The 15,154-nt window shown below is 29.5% G+C and overlaps 1 long non-coding RNA gene across 1 annotated transcript; it reads left to right on the top strand.

Annotated features, from left to right (window-relative positions):
* Positions 1–11,380: 11,380 nt before the first annotated feature.
* Positions 11,381–14,346, top strand: LOC132050587 (uncharacterized). Its single transcript, XR_009413457.1, has 3 exons — positions 11,381–11,503; positions 12,168–12,292; positions 14,002–14,346. It is a non-coding gene; the product is annotated as an uncharacterized LOC132050587 (long non-coding RNA).
* The last annotated feature ends 808 nt before the right edge of the window (positions 14,347–15,154 follow it).

Genomic DNA, 15,154 nt, shown 5'->3' with positions numbered 1-15,154 from the left:
AGTATATTTATAGGGAAAAGGACATAAAGGGCCATCCGCCCCAAAATATTCCCACCGGATGGCCCATGCTTCTCCAAACCCAAAGTGTAGCCAGCGACCTAAAGTCGCCACTAAAAATCCAATGCAAAAAAGAAAAAAAGAAAAAAAAAAAAGGACTATTTGTGGTGACTAAAGATCCTTTTTTTTTTTTGGTAAAAGCCACTAAAGATCCACTATGTATAGAAAAATGTATCAAAATGTGTCATATGTATAAAAAAAGTATTATTATAGTACAGAATATGTATCTCTACCGTATATCTATAGAAATGTATCATAGGTTTGTATCATTGTTGTGTAATTTGTGTATAATAAATGTATCATCAACGTATACTCACTAATCATACATATATTACATTGATTATACACTAATGATTCACATATTATACAATTCCATACATAAGTATAGAAAATGTATCATTGTTGTATAATTTATGTATAAACTGTATCATTTTTGTATAGAAAGTGTATCATACGTCTAGACAATGTATCATACATATACAATATATAAACTGTATCATTCTTGTATAGAAAGTGTATATAAACTGCATCATTCTTGTATAGAAAGTGTATATAAACTGCATCATTCTTGTATAGAAAGTGTATATATAATCCCAGCATATGTATATAAACTATATCATTCTTGTATAGAAAGTGTATATATAATCCCAGCATATGTATATAAACTATATCATTCTTGTATAGAAAGTGTATATAAACTGTATCATTCTTGTATAGAAAGTGTATATATAATTCCAGCATATGTATATAAACTGTATCATTCTTGTATAGAAAGTGTATCATATGTGTAAAAAATATATCATACATATACATATAGAAACCGTATCATTGTTGTATAGAATATGTATCTATAATGTATATGTATAGAAAATGTATCATACGTATAGAAACTGTATCATTATTGTATAATATGTGTCTAATAAATGTATAATCTATGTATAATAAATATATATAATTAACATATAATTTATGTGTAATAAATGTATAATTAAAGTATACTTACTAATTTTATTAGTTTGTAGTTAATATATTTTAATTTGTTAAGTTTTCGATGATGGTTACTTTAGTATATAAAATGTATCATTGTTGTATAGAATATGTATCCCTATTGTATATGTATAGAAAATGTATCATAAGTATTATTATACATGTTTTGAGATATTTCTTGAAGGCTCAATCAACGTATAAAATACACAAATCATTCATGTTTTGGAATATTTTTTGAAAGTTCAATCACTGTATAAGTATGCACATAATACATGTTTTGAAACATTTGTTGAAGGCTCAATATGAATTTTAACCTTTAGTGGAGACTTTTTTAATTACCACTAAAAAAAAAAAAAAAGAAGAAGAAGTTGATCGATAGTCTTTTTTTTGCAGCGAATTTATAATCGCCACAGAAAGGCTATTTTTTTAAAGGCGTTTGGGCTGCTGGACCGGCCAGCGCTTGGGAATAGTTTGGGCCGGCTGGCCAGCTCACGGTACTAGGCTCAAACGTGGGCCCAATGTGGAATTACTTTGGCCTATTGGCATGTATGTCTTTTTCCCATAAGTGCTATGTATTTCTTTTGTCCGTCCGCCTAATTCTATTTTATTAGAAGAATAAACAAGAAAAATATACATAGCGGACTATCCAATATAATATGCAAACAATTAACGGATTCATTGATTCAAATCATTTTATAACGAAATGAACATTGAAAACTATACCATTAGTTACTGAAGAAAAATAGAAATTCGAAGAAAGTATATTAAAATGATGAGGATTCACAACATTTTCTTGCTCTTCTTGATGGCTTCAATTTTGTCGAAAGCAGAATTAATCAATATTGCAAATCCACCAATTGGTCCGACAACTTGTCCCGTGCCTAAAAATCGTGAGTATATCGTTTTATGAACTTGTATTTTCTATTCATGTCCATATTCCTTGAATTAAAACGAAAACATTGAGACTGTTCGAAAAATTATTTTTCCCGTACTTCTAACATGACTTGGATAGTCAAATTAAATATTCACAAATTCTAATTTAATCCTTAATTATGGTTTCTAATTGAACCTTCAGTTAATTTATATGTGTGCTTTCGAGCACTCTGAGTGTGAATCTTCACAAATTTAACAAACTACTAAGTGCAAAACCATTAAATTATTGATGTATTTTGTTAAATTTGTCTTGCTACTCTATATTTGAAAGTAATATAATTCTAAAAAGGCTTGCAAGGATTTTTTATTAGGCAGACTAGTATTGATTAGTTGCAATATTAGGCTTGCAAGTTATTTTTGATAAAAGAAATGTATATGATTTGGGCTTTTTTTGTAATTTCATATTCTCAGGATGTGAAGATGCATGCAATGAGAGATGCTCAGCTACATCTCACAAAAAGGCCTGTTTGTTTTACTGCAACCATTGTTGTGAATGGTGTAAATGTGTTCCACCAGGAACTTTTGGCCAAAAAGAGTGTTGTTCTTGCTACAATAATTGGAAGACAAAATTAGGAGGACCCAAGTGTCCATGAAATCATTGTATAAAATTGGTGTTGGATCATTTTTATGTTTCTTTGTTTTCTTGTTGAGAAGAGTTTTTGTCTGTGCTAACTGGGGTGTGTTTGGTAGGGAAGAAAACGTTTTCTATTTTTTTCATGTTTAGTTGATCAAAATATTTAGAATGCTCTTATCAAAGCATCTTCAATGTCGTGCACGACAATTCTCTATCTTGGTTCACCCTTCTTTAATTAGTCTTTTGACTAGTTGCATCGCAGACGGTGTGGCGAAGTAGCGGGAATGGTTGTAGTGGATACTTTACATAATTTTCCCACTCCCAAGAGATAGTTTCTCTAGGAGAACAAGTTCCTTAAAAATGAGGAAAATGACTTTCCTAGTAGAAGTAGCTAGAGAACACGAGTTTCATAAGTGGTCACACTCGATAAGGGAGCCCTTTAAAGTTGACGATTTGAAAGTTTCATTTGCTATCAAATTTTTCAAAGGGCGGAGCCACTAGTTGAGAGGCTTGTTCCAAGTGAGTTTCATTTAGATATTTCGAACTACGCCAAAAAAAAAAAAAAAAACCCTTGGAAAAGGTTGGCAGTCACAAACTAGGTACACCGTAATTATCGGAACAGCAAGTTTCATTTAGATACTCGAACAGATAATAACAACTTATCCAAATTTCCAGATTGCCCTCATGGTCGGCAAACATTCCGCTTATTCCACTTGCATATATAGTAGTAGATTTCTGAATACATAATAAATTGTTTCTATTAGAAACTTTCGATTGAAATATTGAACTTTTTTGTGCATATTCTCAAGTGTCTATTACATAGATAAGTTAATAACGTAAACTATGTTACCTCCTTTAATCATCGTGTTAGTCTCAATAAACCGTAAAGCCTCAGGTATGTTTCAATTAAGGTTGATGTAAATAATTAAAAGATATGACATATTTTTAAGTGGTTAACTACTTAATAGTGAACACACGCAAAAGTTCTTTCAAAATCTAAACCGAAAATATCTAATAGCAAAACTTTATCATGTGTTTAGGTGTTCAATTGAAACAAATCATAATTCGAGTATGTAAATAAAATTTGCTATCAAATTTAAGGAATTGTTGACAGTGGCGGAGCCACATGTTTTCAAAATTTATGAAATATTATCTAATAAAAATACTTTATCATTCGGTTAAAAATTGATCCGGGGACGGTGTCACGTAGACACCCTTCGCGGAAAATTACACTATATAGCTAGGTAAAAATTTTATTTTTATGTATATATATTACATATTGACACTGCTAGGCTTTTCCTTTTCTTAACTAGGAATTTACTTCTTCATATTTTGATCTAAAAAGTCTTGTTTTGAATTAGGAAAATTCTGATTCGGCAAAAAAAAAAAAAAAACCCTTGGAAAAGGTTGGCAGTACAAACCAGGTACACCGTAATTATCGGAACAGGTACGGAAGAAGGCAGTGATATATAGTCAACTTATACATGGCGAAAAGCCACACTAAGCTTGTTGAACAGATAATAACAACTTATCCAAATTTCCAGATTGCCCTCATGGTCGGCAAACATGTTGACCTTGAAATGGTAGCTTATTCCCACTTGCATATTAGTAGTAGTAGATTTCTGAAAAATTTAATCACATATACAAGCTCCATATGAGAATATAATAAAGAAAATTGCAACAAGATCGAGATTTGGTTCCACCGATTTCCTCTCGATCTCCGTGTGCACTCTTCTTGGGTTAAAAATTTGAAAAGGAAATTTAGATTACAGCAATGGTGGATGGAAAATCGAAAACGAGATTTATAATTTATTTGTCATGTATCTAAAATTAGCTTATTTTTAAAAGTGTTTTTTTAAAGTACTTTTGGTGAGAAGCTGTTTGTGTTTGACGAATCAATTTTAAAAAAAAAATTACTTTTGAGTAGCAACTAGTATTTGACCAAGCGTTTAAAAAGTGGTTATAAATGTATTTTTTTTAAAACAATAAATACTTTTGATTTCCCAAAAGCTTGGTAAAATGAGCTCTTAGACCATAACAAGAGTGAAGAAATATTAGAAAGTTGAGACTTCAGTGAGTTTGCTTAAGCTTCTGAGAAGCCAACGTGCTTATTTTCATTAAAGAAATACTCATTTTAAGGAGTTGAGGTGTTTGACTAAGCTTTTAGGATAAAAATAAGTGTATTTTAGTAATAAAAGTTGCTTTTCAGAAGCTAAAAAAAATAGTTTCTCTCAAAAGCACTTTTGGAACCTTGACCAGGCACAAATTATTGCTCTAATATTGCTAAAGTATTTTTCAAATTAATCAGCCAAACATAGATTCTCTCATAACTAATCGTTATACTAGGAATACTTGCATAACTCTAAACCGGGAGGTCACCCATATCACAACTAGAACTTTGAAAAACGACCCTAAAAGTAATAACGAAATACATAAGGGGTAAAAACAAGGCTTAATACGTCGATATTCCTTTAAACTTGACCGCAAATTTTATTTAGACATTCAAACTACGACTTGTTCCAATTGAGCAAGTGTTCAAATTATAAACTTTAGATTCAAATTTGGAAATCTTTTTTATGCGTGTTCTCAAGTGTCTATTACATATAGATAAGTTAATCACTTAAACGATGTCACGTCCTTTAATTATATGCATTAGTCTTAATAGTGTATAACCCCTAAATAATATAATCCGTCATTAACAACACATAATAATATAAAACATCAAGTATATTACAATTGAGATCTGATGTAAATAATTAAAAAAATGATGTTTTATGTAGTTAACTTAACTAACTAATAGACTCATAAAAACACACGCAAAAGTGTTTTCAAAATTTAAATGAAATATTATCTAATAAAAATACTTTATCATTCGGTTAAAAATTGGATCTGGGGATGAGACTTATGGCCGGTCACGTAGAAAACCCGGAGGAGTTGTCCAGTTGTCTCCTACTCTCACCAACTCCTATCACATCGTCGGCCAATCATCGGTAAGAGTACCACCACAAACATGTACATTAGGTTGGCAGAAAGGTCACGTCACCCGTATCTAGGGAATTATGGGGGTGTCTTGGATAGACTTAGCTTAGGGAAGAAGGAAGGTAAATGGGTAAGACACATGTCCAGGCTAGCTTTTGCAACTGGAAGCTCGGAGAGTCCGGGGTATCTACACAACTGTCTTCCACCCCCACCAACACAAGTCATGTCGGTAGGCCTCGGTCAGTGTGTCGAGCGCACGTTGAGCCATAGTCACGTCACATCACCCGAACGTTAGGGTTAAAAAAGTCATGTTTTGACTTATATAAGAAGACTTGGGAGAAAATAGGAGCATCATCTTCTTTTCCATACACATTCTTATAAGTTGTAAACATATACCATCATAAATATCAATCTATTTTTAAGCGAACAAGGCATATATACGGAATCATTACCTTCTTTATGTTTTGATCATATTATATTATTTTTGTTGTTCAACGAGTTATATCACTATCTAACTTCTCCGGACCGGACAGTTCTCGAGATTAGATACGTCCCACTTGTCTTCAAATCCTTAGAAAATAAATTTCTACCTGATTTTTTGGTTAAACCCGATTTTATCGCAAAACAATCATGTTTTCAAGTGCTCGATTGATATAAGTTATAGTTCGAAGATCTAAATGAAATTTACTGTCAAAGTTTAAAAGATTGTTGATATATTAAGCCTAAATAAAAAAGGCTGGCAGTAGTACAAACCATGTGCACCGGAATTATCGTAATTTAGTCAGCTTATACTTAGCAAAATGTAACATCGCTCAGCCCATTAAACAAATAATTATCCAAATTCCCAGATTGTCCTCATGATTGGCTAGCATGTTGACCATGAGATTGCTAACTTATTTCGACTTATATATTAGTAGTAGATTCTTGAAAAAGTTAACTGCATGTGTAAGTTGAAACAGATCACATTATTCCTTATAACATGATAGCAGATGGAAAAAATATATTATGGCTTTACAAAGTACGGTAAACAGAGAGTTTTGATTCTACTTTTCTGCAGATATTTTCATCGACAAAATTAAAAATTTCACCCCATAAAAATACTACTCCCTTCTTATAAGAAAAGATTGTCTTAGGAGCCGTTTGAACATGATTTCATCTCACATCTCATGAGATGAAATCATGAGATGAAATCACGAGATGAAATTATGTTTGGACATGCAATTTAAATTTCTTAAGTTGCAGTTTTTTTATAAACATAAAAACCCCACAAGTTGTGAAAACAATCAAAAAAATTTCAATTCTCATACAATCTTACCAAATGAGTAAATCATAGTTCATAATAAAATTAATATGCTACTAGAAGGCCTTTCTAAAAAATACAACATCAATTGTTCAAACTTTAGTTCAATAAAAAGGAAAATTTAGCATGAATAATAACGTAACTACTTTTTAATATAATCCTCCCACATGGTAAACAAGATTAATAAATATATTTTACTAACTTGCATATTAATATTTAATACAAATGGTTGGTAAACATGATTGGTAAATATATCTATCAACTTATGGATCTTTTTTTACAAAATATAAATGTATGGGCCAAATTTTACATTTATATTTTTTGATATCATGATTTCAAATCCCAAATCATGCCTTTTTGAATGATTTGAGATTTGAAATCGCATGTCCAATCGCCTACTTAGTTTAACTTGACATAAAAAAATTTTTAAAAAAACTTTTAAAATGTATGATCTAAAACAAACCTCAAATATTTATGTGGCAGTAAATTATTTTATAAAATTAAATTATTTTTAAATATAACAATATTTCAAATTTTTTGAGATAAACTAAATAAGGAAATTAAGACAATGTTTAACAACAATAGTACACATGACCATAGAATAGATAAATCATGAAAACTGACAAGAGCATTTAAGGAGACTTATGATGGCGGATATATGGGGACCACGCAAGAAATCACAGTACGGTACTTGGTTGTGGCAGTTACAAAAATAAATTTAGGAAAAAAAGTGAAATATTTAAAAGATGACAAGTACATGTGAGCATTGAATGAACACGTGGCCATAACACTTTTATGATTAATAAATACTCTTTTGACCTTTTGACTATTAAGACTCTCCTATATACTCCCTCCGTTCTATAAGTGTCAGTTTAACTAAAAACACGCATATTAAAAAATTAATAATATAATATATAGTTGATCAAATTATCTTTATATAATAAAAATAAATTATTTTTTCCTCTTGATTAGAGCATGCACAAGTAGTAAACCTTTTGACATTAAAATCCAACAATACCAAATTTCTATGTGGTTTCTCCAATCATTATTTAGATGTTACTTTAACTTATCACTCTTTGCCTAAGGATAAAATTAAAAAAAAAAATTAGCCAATTTGTGTCTTGGTTTCCTAAAGTGACACTTATTGATAATTTTTTCATAAGGTGATACTTATTATGGGACGGAGGAAGTAATGCTCTCGCTATCCCAATTTATGAGATAATTTTCGATTTTCGAGATTTAAACTGCATGAATTTTTATTAACATTTTAAGATGTATTTTTTAATCAAAGTGATATAAAAAAAATTACAACTTATTGTACTTTTCATATAATTTTCAAATTATTAATTTTTTATCTTAAAATATTGAGTTAATCTAATCTAATTTTGCTTTAAAAGTTAGTCAAATTAACTCTTGAAAAGTCAAAAATGTCATATAAATTAGGACGAAAAAAGTAGAAAAATATACTATCAAGAAATTGGACCTTTGGCTACTTGGACGGTCGCTAATCTATTAATGCATGGCCAACAAGTGTACCTATGTTACACCAAATATACTACAAAAGAAAAGCTTATCAAAAGTCGTCGCAGGAAACCTGATTTCTTGTAATGTGGCCAGCAAGCGTACCAATGTCACATTGAGTACAAAAGATAAGCTTAAATTATGGTTTTATATTATATTTAATTATCTAGTAGTAGTAAATTACTAATAGAAAATTAGCAGCAATATTCCTATCATATGTACAAACTCCGTGTGAGAATATATAAAGAAAATTGCAACAATATCGAGATTTGGATCCACCGATTTTCTCTCAATCTCCATGTGCACTCTTCTTTGGTTAAAATTTTGAAAAGGAAATTTGGATCACAAGAATGGTGGATGGAAAATCTTAAAAGAAGATTTACAGCGTTTTCAGTTAAACTTTTAAAATTTATTTATTTTAAAAAATTTATTTTTAAAAATGCTTAAAAAAATATTTTTGGTGAAAAACAGTATGTGTTGGCTAATCATTTAAATAACAATTTTGACCAACAATTAGTATTTGATCAATCTTTTAAAAAGTGTTTCTAAGTGTATTTTATCAAGAAATTGACCAAAGACCTCAATTTATAAAAATAAGCATTTTGTCCTCTCGAAAGCTTGACCAAACAGGCTATTTAACCATAAAGATGTTAAAGAATATTAAAAAGATTGACCTTTTAATGTGTTTGGCCAAGCTTATGAAAAATTAAAGTGCGTAGTTTTTTTTTTTTATAAAAAAAAATTATTTTAAGGAGTTAAGATATTTGACGAAGTTTTTAGAATAATATAAATGTTTTTGAGTAGTACTAAAAGTTTTTTTCATAAGTTAAAAAATAACTTCTCTCCAAAAGCACTTTTAAACACTGGACAAATACAATTTGTTGCTTTAATATTGCTAAAGTGTTTTTCAAATTAATAAGCCAAACACAAACTATTTTCTTTAAAAATACTTTATCAAAAAACACTTCTTAAAAAAAAAAGACTTTTTAAAATAAGCAAGTTATGAAAGCTTGACTAAACATTAAAAGAAAAAAAAAAGGAAAAAGAGAGGATAATTTTTTTAAGGAAAATATAATTAGGTTGATGAAGATGTTTATGATGTGGCATGATTTTATATTTGATATGAATATGATGTGCCATTCCTATTATGACAAGGAAAAAATAGACAAGGTCGGAGGTGATTAAACATTTGTCCTCTTCAAATAGAGTGCTATTAGAAAATCCATCAATTCCAATATCAAACTGGTTTGTAAGACAAATGTTTAATTATCTCCAACCTAGTCTATTTTTTGCTTGTCCTGATGGGAATAACGCATCATATTCATATCAAATAAAATCATGTCACATCATAATTTGTGAAATGATAGTGCCTTAAATTTATTATATTTATTTACATACTTGATTAATATTTGTTCTAATTAAACACATGATGTATTAATATTAGATATTTTCAACTTAACTTTTTTTTAAAAAGTTATTGCATGAATTCTCAAGCTCGCTATAAATGAGTTAACTACATAAAATATGCATTTCATTTAATTATACATATCAACCTTAATTGGAATAAGCTAGCGGTTGTACAACTTACTGAGATTAATATTTATAATTAACGATTATAACGTATTTTAAGTAATTAATTTATTTACATAATAAACTCTTGAAGATACACACAAATACTTTTCAAAAAATTAAGTTGAAAATGCTTAATAGAAACCTGTCCAATTGAAACATCACATAGTTCAAGTAACTAAATGAAATATAATAACAAGAACAATTTTAAGGAGTTATCGATCTATTCCGCTTTATACGTTATCCATGAATAATAGAAAAATAGCCCCTCACCACACACACTTCCTGGCGCAATTCCGGGTGGAACGAGGAAAAAGAGAAAAGAAAATTAGCATTTACACTTGAACATACCTGTCCTCTCCATGTTCTCTTTTTGGTTTGACAAAAAAGAAAAGGGCAAAGTCAAAAAGTAGAAGAGGATAATAAAATTACAAATAAAAACACTTACATTCACATGCCTTCAGTGTTTGTCATAATTGAAAGGGCACATGTATGCACATGGCTTCAGATAAATATCAGGCAATGCAAAAGAAGTTGTCCCCATTGTGCTCTTTTTGGTTTGACATTTGGTGCCCTATTGTTGGCCATGGATATTTTTTGTTTTTTTTTCTTTTCAAAAATATGAATTTCCAAAAATTGATTCTTCAAAATCTGTTTCCACAATTTTCAAATTAAATCACTTAGAATTCAAAAACAAGTCAAACTTGTATTTATGTCTAAACACAACTCTAATTTTTTAATATTATTTTCAGATAAAGTTACGATAAAAAACACATTTAAACTGTCACTTTTTCTCAAGTGTCAAACTCTAACTAACATCGCTTCCCTTTTCTTATACGAACTATTATCATTTATGTATTAAAACACACTTCAAAGTTGATTAAGTCAACTATCAATTGTTACCTTTTTCTACCTGAACTGAGTATTACTTAAGTGTATTCTAATAAATATATGGTGATATAACAAATAGGAAAATAAAACAGCTGATATTTGGACTGTGAAAGTTTTTTATCATTATCTCTTCCAACCATTTTTTTTTTAAATTTCACAAATTTTATAGCCAAACGCCTGCTTGATGTCCCCATTTCCCTCTTGTTATGAAATCGAAGAAATTAAAGAAACAATCGAAGAGAGAAAAAATTATAATTTTTGCATTGATTCTTGAATTGAAAAATGAAAGACTGTATCCCTATTTGTATAGAAATGAAGAAAATAAAATTAAAAAAAGTATATTATCTCTTTATGGATGCTAATTTAAAAAGACACTAAATATTTTATAATTAATATAGTAATTAGATTTAGAAGGAAATTAAATGTTTTAAAATATTTTTAAATTAAAAACAAAATAAATATTTTATCATTAATGTAGATCATAAAATAAGGCAAGTAAATTCCTTCGCCAACACCCCAATCTTTAATTATTCCAATAAGTACGTTCAACAAACTCATAAATAGAGAACTAGAGAACCCCACACTCTTTATCATTTGTTCTCTCATTCTTAAAGCCTTTTCTTTACTAGTCTTGAAGACCCAAAATCAAAATTCAATCACATCTTTTGTTTCTATATCCAAACATTGTTAAGGTATTAGATCTTTTTAATTATCTTTCTGGCTCCACCCCTTATGGTTTAATTAATTGGAGTTGATGTTTTCTTTACTAAAAATATGTGCTAAAGATCCAATCTTTAGGTTTTTATTGTGGCAACTTATGGTGTGTTTGACATGGAGGAAAACAATTTATTTCAAAAATACTTTTTAATTTTCTCATATTTGGTTATATTTTTCTAGAAAACAATTTCTTTAAAGTGACGAAAATAACTTCTTGATAGAAGTAGGGAAAAAAAAAAGCCTCAATAAATGATATGATTCAAATTTATTGTCTCCTCGCACCCACGCAACGCCCCCACCCCTTGATCATCCTATCCCTGCCCACCCTGAAACCCCACTCCTCAATCCATCTCTGCCCATTGTGTTTTACTAAATTACATATAAATGTCGTGGGATAGTATTTTTTTTTTCCCTTACTGAAACACTAGAAAATAAGTAAGATACTCACTTGTTTTCCAAAAAAATATTTTTTTTAGCATAATATTTTCCATGAAAGACAATTTCGTTCATACCAAACACACTCTTATAGTCTTTGTGATCTCAGTAATTACCTTTCTGCCTCCACATTTTTAAGTTTTATGCCTTTGTATCTAGATCTTAAAAATTCAACTTTTGACTGCTTCTTTTACATTGGTGTAGAAGAGATTTGAAGAAGTTATACAAGATGAGGCTTCTTCCCATTTTTTTGGCATTGCTTATCATGGCTTCAATGATAGAAGCTAAGCCCCTTATTGGTTTCAATAATTGTCCTGTGCCTAGAAATAGTAAGTAACTCTTTTTTTTTAAAGTCATTTTGTGTTTTTTTTTTTCTACATCCACTTACTTATTGGTTCAAAACGAGGACTTAGAAACCGTTCGAGAAGTAGTTCTTTATTTCTAACATGATACTCGAATTACGAACCTATTGGTTGGAAGTCGAGACCTTATGAGGAATGGCGTTGGTAAGAATTTTAAACAATATTTCCTTCGGTCCAAAATAAGTAATCTCTCGTCCTAATTTATGTGATATAATTTGATTAGGCACAAAATTTAAGAAAGAAAAAAAAGATTTTTAAACTTATTGTCCAAAACAATTTATAGATATTTGTGTGGCCCTATATCATTTTATTAAGGATAAAAGGAGTAGCTTTAAGTTAGGTTATTTTTAAATATAGAAATATATCATTCTTTTTTTAACAGATTGAAAAGAAAAGCATATCACATAAATTGAGACATAGGTAGTGAGTTTTTAGCACTTTTTCTTTAATTCAAAATAAATGAATTTTTCAAAGCCAAAGAAGTTATTGATTAATTTTTTTCAAAATTACTCCTCTTTAGTGTGGGTTTCAACTATTTTTTTAAATCTCAATGTTGATTACTACTTTGAAGAAAGATTTTGGGGAAAACAAAAAGGTAACATTGTCGGATAACCCTTTGACTAATGTAACTTATTACAGAGTAATAACTTTCTTTAGTGGTGTGTCACACCTCAAAAAAATCATTTATTTTGAACTAGAAGGAGTATCATACACCTCAAAAAAATCATTTATTTTGAATTAGAAGGAGTATCAATCTATATATTGTCATAATTCTACTTTACGAGTATGTGAGTCTGGAGTTGCAAGGTTCTAAAGCATTTTACCTTCTATCTCCAAATTGAAGTTTATTTGCATTATTTTCAAGCAGTATCAATCTATATGTTTGTGTATTAACTTCTCGACGAAATGGTTTCAAGGATATCACTCTGTTAGATGTGTGTCTACCCTACGTGGTTCAATCATATTATATAAGCTAAACAATTTTCACTTCTCTATAAGTTTTATGCTGTATAAAGTGAACAAACTCCGCTCATCTTTGTAGTTTGTATTAAATACACCTCGATTGCATGCAATTTGCAATAAAAGAAAGGGAAAATGGTGAGATTTACTTACTTTCAAAAATAGTTTACGTCTAACTTCTGTTATACTTAGCGGATGAAAATATCCCAACTCTTATCAAAGTTACTAAAAATTCCCCTTTTGTCCGTTAACCCCTTCAACCTGAAGTTGAAATTCGAGATTTTCCGTAATTCGAAAAACTCTAAAAAGCTGTTTTTATAATTTTTCACTCCAAATAACTCAGAAAAATTTAAACACAATTCCTACTGATGTTCATGTTCAAATACAACTCCAATTTTTAAATACCATTTTCAACTTTCTTCCATATGCTCTTTTTATTTTTATTTTTAATTTTTAAATTTCACAATTTATATGTCCAAACACCTACTAAATGTAAACTATTTTTTGAAAGTAGAGGGCAAATCTATCCTTTTCCCTGAAAGAAAGGAATCGTAATTTACACAAATAGTCCGTCGAATTCATTATTTACTTTTCCTATCCAATATACATACATTATATACTAATTATACATGTGCTATACATATATTATGCATCCGCCAGCTATATATATATAATTCTTAACTTCTTTTTTTTCTTAAACTTTTTGTATGTTTCAGGATGTGCAAAGGCATGCGTTAGAAGATGCGCACTTAAAGGTCACAAGAAAAGATGTTTGTTTTACTGCAACCATTGTTGTAATTGGTGCCAATGTGTTCCACCAGGATACGTTGGCCAAAATAAAGGGTGTTGTGCTTGCTATACCAATTGGCACACACAATTAGGAGGACCAAAATGTCCATGAAAATAATTTAATCATGGAAGAAAAAATGGTGGATCAATTTATGTTTAATTTGCTTTAATTTGAACTTCTTGAGAAGGATTTCCCATGTATTGTTAAAATCAAGAATTAATATTTCTTGATTAAGTTTTATGTTTGGTCACCATGATCAAACTATTATCCATATTACTAATTTTCGTGAACCAATAAGAAACAGAAATTTTTTAATTGTGTGTCATTGCAACTCATAATGTTTTCCTATTATTATTATTTTTTGTTTAATTCCTTAAGAGTGAGAGTGGATCGATTTGAAGTTGCAATCATTAAACTGTAAATGTAATCTTAGTCCAACGATTTATCATTATTACAAAGAAAATAATTAATTGAAACCAAAAAGTAACAACAACAACATATCCAGTGAAATCTCACAAGTGGGGTTTGAAAAGAAAAAGATTCTCAAATAAGTAATCAAGGCCAATGTTGAAATGAAAAAGAAACAATTTAGGGGAAAAGACATAAAAATCCCTCAAACTTGTTCCGAATCTAAGTAACATACCTAAATTTTGCGGGAATCCTATTATTCTCTTCATTATTTTAAAGTGGAATTAATACCACCTTAAGTGACGATATGGCAGAAAAAATGAGCTCACTCTCTTGAAAGCAAATGAAAGACACAAAATAACTTTAAAATTGAATAATATGTACAGATGTCAATTGTTAATTGAAAATTATACGATTAACTACAATTCGACCAGAAAGTAATATTACGATCGGTACTAAGCCATGATTATTGTTGATTGGTGTAATACTTTTCTGTTTTGAGAATATGATAAAACCCAGCGTATATTACATCTTCAATGGAAACTTAGACAAGGAACACAAATGAAAACAATTACAAAGATAAAAAGAAACCCATAAAATTTTAAGGAAAAAAAAAGCATCAGTCAAAAGTCAAAAAGTTATTTATTAAAGGAAGAAGAAGATCAGTAATG

The sequence above is a fragment of the Lycium ferocissimum genome, chromosome 3, assembly GCF_029784015.1.
Source record: "Lycium ferocissimum isolate CSIRO_LF1 chromosome 3, AGI_CSIRO_Lferr_CH_V1, whole genome shotgun sequence".
NCBI lineage: Eukaryota > Viridiplantae > Streptophyta > Magnoliopsida > Solanales > Solanaceae > Lycium > Lycium ferocissimum.
This window is presented reverse-complemented; position numbering and strand designations above follow the sequence as displayed.